Here is a 6,000-nt window from a genome sequence, read left to right on the forward strand (position 1 = left end):
CAACAGTTTTGAAGTAAGATTAGAAAAGAGAAATGTGTTTTTTTTCAGTTTACTGTTCTATTTATTTCGATGCTTTATGGCAGCTGCCAACTTGATTCCACGCACATGATGACTAGTATATTGAACAAAAGGCAAGAGAAACAGCATGGAGACTAAGGAAAACGTGAGAGACATCCAACTATGATTGCCATTGCCTTTGTTTCTTCGCTAATCTCTCTACTTCTCTAGTCCCTGGTGTTACATTTGAAGAGAAGCTCTAGCAGACAAGCATATCAACAAGGAAAACATTTGAGTTATCCAACTATATTGTGCTACAAGTCTACGGCGCCTGGTCATAGCCTTTGCAAAGTCGCATTTGACCACATTTTGGAATACATCAGTAGTACAAGTTTGTGATACGTCATACATGTGCAGTCATACCTGTACGGTATTCTGACCACACGAAATAAGATTGCTCACTGGTGACCCGTCTGGTTGGCGAAGGCTTCCGTCTCTGTCATTCGGTTCATGCTGTCCCTTTCCCTACTACGTAATAAGAACAGAGAAGACGAGAACCAGTCGTGAATCAGAGAATAGAAAATACGAGCACCATGCTAACTGCAACCAAGGCGATCAGTCAAGTCCAAGTGCAGAAACTTACGACCATAAAAAAAGGAAGTACACAAACTTACAGTCAATGGACAGATCAAACTTATGGAGCAAGGCATTCAGACACTTCTAAGAAAATGACAGGTCAAACCGTGATAAAGTTTGTACTGGGTCCTGTGCATCAAGGAGTTTATCCAAAAGCTTAACTACTTAGCAAAGGTGAGTGATATACTTCAACACTCTACACACAAATAGCTTTTTTTAATAAAGGATGTATTTATTCTAGTCTCTGCATAAGGTATGCACTCAACCATTCATTATTACAAAGTTGTAAAGGAAATACCAACAAATAGCAAATGTTCATCAAACTTAAACATGATGGAAAAAATTCAAGCACGAAGTCTATTAGTAAACATCCACCCATATTTAACGAATATCTCCGTGACAGCTGTCTCCTAGATATTGCCGTCCACTTCATTCACTTCCTCACCGCCTCCTTTTGCAACAACGACAATAAGCGAATCCAGCTGCGTGCTAACCCGAATCTTGTCCTCCCCTTTCTGGTTCCACACATACACTACCAAAAAATCGCGAAAAAAATGTTTACATGTACATCTTGTAGATGTTTGTACCTTGGCAAATTTTGGTTAAAAAATATGTTGTCTTTTCATACAGTACACGTGCGTACATATTTTGTACCAAGTTTTCTCATAGTAAACAAGTGTGCATATTTTTGTACTAAATTTTTGCAGAGGTACATGCATCAACAGGGGCGGAGCTCTTTTGTGACTAAGGTGGGCCATGGCCTCCCCTAGTCCAACAGTTTTTTTTTTTTTTTTTGTATTTTGTAGTTCATTTTGAGTCTAATCCATCAATTTCCTTGAGTTCAGCACCCCTGCGGCTCAGTTAGCTTCACTGGCCACGGCTGACATTCGGCCCAAGCTTCACCACTGTGCATCAACAAGATGTACATGTACACAATTTTTCGCGATTTTTGGAAGTGTCCAAGCGCAGCAACCGGAAATGGGAGGACGAACTAATTTCCCAGGTGAGTGATATACTTCAATACTTTTTTTTTTTAGAAAGGACGGCAGGAGGTCTGCCGATTTTATTAGACTAGGAGTAAAAGAAGGTTTACAAAGGAAAAGCGAGACAACTTAGTACCAGAAAAAAGAAGGACCAGTTCCGGCAAAAGGAAACTAAAAACAACCACGCAACAGCCAACTAAAGGGAAAACCACTGCTTAAAGCAACAAAGAACTCAAAGCATGCTCCTAACCCCTAAAGTGTGCGCAGAGCAATAGAGAACTGCTTCTTCCTTAATGGAATCCGCCACCTCAAATGCTGTTTTGCTCGTTGCTCGGAAAACCCTTGCATTCCTCTCTTTCCAAATATTCCACCAGAAAACGAGCACAAGACCACTGAACTGGTATCTCAGCAGCTTGTCTATCTTTCTCAAAGCCGCACGCCACCAACCATATGGGGATCGAAAATGCTCAAAAGGTGGGAGGTTAGAAAGGTGAAGCCAGCCTGACAGATGGTGCCACACCTCGCGTGTGAAAACACAATCCTTGCAGAGGTGTGTGGAAGTTTCGTGTTCTTGATCGCATAGATGACATGATTGGTCATGGGTCCATCCTCGCTTTGCTAGATTGTCCGCAGTTAAAATCTTGTGTTGCAGCATGATCCATGCAAAGGTTTTGCATTTCGGTTGTGCTTTTGCTTTCCAAACAGCAGACATATCACGTTTCGTTAAAGTCCCTTGGAATTGGATCTTATAGGCACTATTGGCAGTGTACTGACCATTCTCGGTCCATCGCCAGGATATTGAATCCGGTTGATCCTCCACAAGTTGTATATGTGCAATCTGACCCCATAAGGATGCAATCTGAGATAGCTCCTCCTCTGTTGAGATTTCCCCGATGTATGAGAGCCACTGATATTCACGGAGCCCTTGCTTGACCTTAAAGTTTTTTCTCTTCGATTTATGAAAGATCAGAGGCGCAATATTTTTTGGAGCTTGTCCATAAAGCCAACTTGAATTCCAAAAATCGGCCTTTACACCATTTCCAATTGAAACAATGGTGGACGCATTGAAAAGGGCATGATCCGCCTGATCACACGGCAACGGGAGGCCCTTCCATGGGCGATCATCGTCCTGCCAATCAAGCCATAACCAACGAACCCTCAAAGCACGAGCAAATTTCTGAAGGTCTGATATTCCTAAACCTCCCCGGTCTTTTGGTTTTGTAACTGTTGGCCAATTCACTAGGCAATGACCCCCACATGCCTTGTCTGGTTCATCACCTCTCCAAAGGAAGCTTCGTCGTATGCGATCGATTTTCTTTTGCAACCATTTCTGTAAAGGCAAGACAGTGTAGATTGCGAAGATAACACAGACTTGACCAAAGTCTCACGGCCCGCCATTGTGAAATGTCTACCTTGCCATCCTGGCAGTTTGCTCGCAATCTTGTCAATAAGAGGTTGTACATCCACTCTTCTTAGCCGTCTAGTGTGGAGAGGCAAACCAAGATATTTGCAAGGGAAGTTACCAACCTTTCCCTGGAAACCAGCTAGAAGCTCCTCTAGATTCAGGTCATTGCATCGAATTGGGAAGATTTCAGTCTTTTGCAAGTTTGTTACTAATCCCGAACATTTACCAAAAGTATCTAGAATCCGTCGAAGGACGTTCAGCTCAAATCCGTCCGGTGCAGCGAAGATGGCCGCATCGTCCGCATAAAGGGAACAGCGAAGATGTGCTGCTCTAGGCAGGATTGGTCTAAGAATGTTCTTGTCCGCTGCAGCAGAAATGATTCTTTGAAGGGGATCAATTGCAAGCAGGAAAAGCATGGGTGAGAGCGGGTCTCCCTGTCTCAAACCTCGGGCGTGACAGAACCGCGGTCCTGGAGTCCCATTTAGGATAACTCTTGAGGAGGAAGTCGCAAGCAACGCCGAGATCCAATCTCTCCATTTTTGTCCAAAGCCCATCGCCTGAAGGACTTCAATCAAGTACGGCCAATTGATTGAGTCAAATGCTTTAGAGATGTCTAATTTGATAAAGAGGGCCGGATGCTTGGTTCTGTGCAGCGCTTGAATAACCCTTTGTACATACAAGAAGTTATCATGTATACATCTCCTCTTTATAAATGCACTTTGACTTATCGGCACCAGCTCATTGAGACGGGGAGATAATCTATTTGCCAGCAACTTTGTGATTACCTTGGAGAAACTATTGATCAAGCTTATCGGTCTATAATCACCGACAGAGAAGGCTCCATCCTTTTTGGGCAGCAACACAATGTTCGCATCGTTGATTAGATGTAGCTTGTCTGAGCCCAAGTTGTGGAAATTATTGAGAGCTTCCATTAAATCACTTTTGATAGTATCCCAGCAGGTTTTGTAGAACAAACCAACGAACCCGTCCGGCCCCGGGGCCTTTTCCGAGTGCAAACCTTTTATAACCGAGTATATTTCTTCCTCTCCAAAGGGGGCTTCTAAATCTGATAGATCATGAGATTGGTAATTCAGTGCAGCCCAATCTAGTGCAAGCTCCCTTGTTTTGCTTGAACCTAGATGTTCAACAAAGTGCCTATACAGTAAGGCCTCCTTATGGTTGTGAGAGGTTGCAATCTCATCGACAGAGCTTAAAGCTGGGATAAATTTCTTTCTTCTCCTTCCATTTGCTTTGATGTGAAAAAATCTTGTGTTTGCGTCAGATTTCTTGATCATTGTCATGCGCGAGTGTTGTCTAGCACGTGCCTTCTCCATTGCAGCGAGTCCTGTTAATTTCTCCTTGAGCCAAGATCTTAACCTTCTTTCATCATCTGAGAGCACTCGCGACTCCTGCGCAACATCCAGCCGGTGGATAACTTCTCTAGAAATGAGAAGGCGCAACTTTAAATCTCCAACATTTTCCTTCCTCCAGAGCTTAAGAGCTTTGGCAGTACGGTTCAGCTTAACATGCATACGAAGGATGGCGTCGGAGACAAGCACTGGCTGATGCCAAGCCGTTGAAACCGTCTCTCTGAAGCCCGGCAACCCCACCCAAAAGGATTCCAATCTGAATCCCTCGTACTGATGTAGAAGGGTGTCTCCATTGAGCAATAGCGCACTGTGGTCGGATTCACTAGACGATATAGCCGACAGGTAGGCCGCCGGGAAAATCAAATCCCAATCTGTTGAACAAAAGAAACGATCAATTCTTGTCATGGTGGGATTGATCTGATCGTTGCTCCAGGTGAATCTGCGCCCATGAAGTTCAAGCTCCTTGAGATTCATATCATCAAGTGCTTTCCTGAATTTTCTCATCATACGAAGATTCAAACGGTTATTGCTCTTGTCCTGGGCTTGGTAAATGAGGTTAAAATCTCCATTGATCAGCCACTCAGGCTTCATGAGGGGCATCAGGGAGACGAGCTCCTCCAAGAAAATAGATTTCTCATCATCACTCTGCGGTCCATACACAGAGGTCAAGGACCAGGATTTGTTTTCAGCTAACATGGTGATGGTGGCCGAAACAGTGTGCTCAGTGATGAGAGGATCTGATAAAGAAAAGAAGGTTTCATCACAGGCCAACAAAATACCTCCACTTGTACCATTTGCGGGAAGGGCGGCATAGAATCTTGTGAAATTCGGTCCTAAGGTCTCTAATACTAAAGCAATGGACCACACCTGCAACTTGGTTTCTTGAAGACATATTATGGACGCTCTGGTCGCTATCACAAGGTTTTTGATGCTCGCTCTCTTGGCGGGCGAATTGAGCCCCCTGACATTCCAGCACAATATTTGACAATTATGTTGTGACATAGAGAATATGGGAAGCAACGCAGAGCGGCTTGACAACAATATAGTTCGGATGCATGAGAGTTAGCCAATTAGTCATAGGGAGACCTAGCATCTTGATCAGCGAAGTGGCGTGTCGCACCGTAGAGACCGCAACAAGCAGCAGATAACTGAGCGCCGGCAAAGCACACCAAAGCAGCTGAACGGAGGCGCTAGAAATACAAAGTCCACACAGAATAGGAATGATATTCATGACTTGAACCCCAGGTGCGTAGCAGATAATGAACAGCCAAGACCGGAAACTGAGAACACAACACCTAGACTGAAAATGGGAGAGGTGTAGCCTTCGCTCCATGACAGACACTGACGACGAGCTGGCCGGACGTGGATGACGCATTACGCCGGGTTCCCCACCACCACGACCGGCTCCGCGGGCCGGTCCCTAACCTTTCCAAGCTTCTTTTGGGGTTGTTTACCTTTATCTACGAGGGCTTTAATAACCTCACAAGCTTCCTTGGTAAGCGGTTGGACAAAACGTTGCGCATAAGAAGCCATGGGATCAACATCAGAACGCGAAGAGGGTTCTAATGCTCCTAGTTTGTTTGCCAAGATTTCCTGCGCTAACTTGAGT

General features: G+C 44.5%; 1 long non-coding RNA gene across 1 annotated transcript; it reads left to right on the plus strand.

Moving 5' to 3' along the window:
- Positions 1-43: 43 nt before the first annotated feature.
- LOC133888583 (uncharacterized) lies at positions 44-1,655 on the plus strand. Its single transcript, XR_009903806.1, has 3 exons — positions 44-807; positions 1,341-1,382; positions 1,479-1,655. It is a non-coding gene; the product is annotated as an uncharacterized LOC133888583 (long non-coding RNA).
- Positions 1,656-6,000: the final 4,345 nt, after the last annotated feature.

This window comes from Phragmites australis, chromosome 13, assembly GCF_958298935.1.
Source record: "Phragmites australis chromosome 13, lpPhrAust1.1, whole genome shotgun sequence".
Classification (NCBI taxonomy): domain Eukaryota; kingdom Viridiplantae; phylum Streptophyta; class Magnoliopsida; order Poales; family Poaceae; genus Phragmites; species Phragmites australis.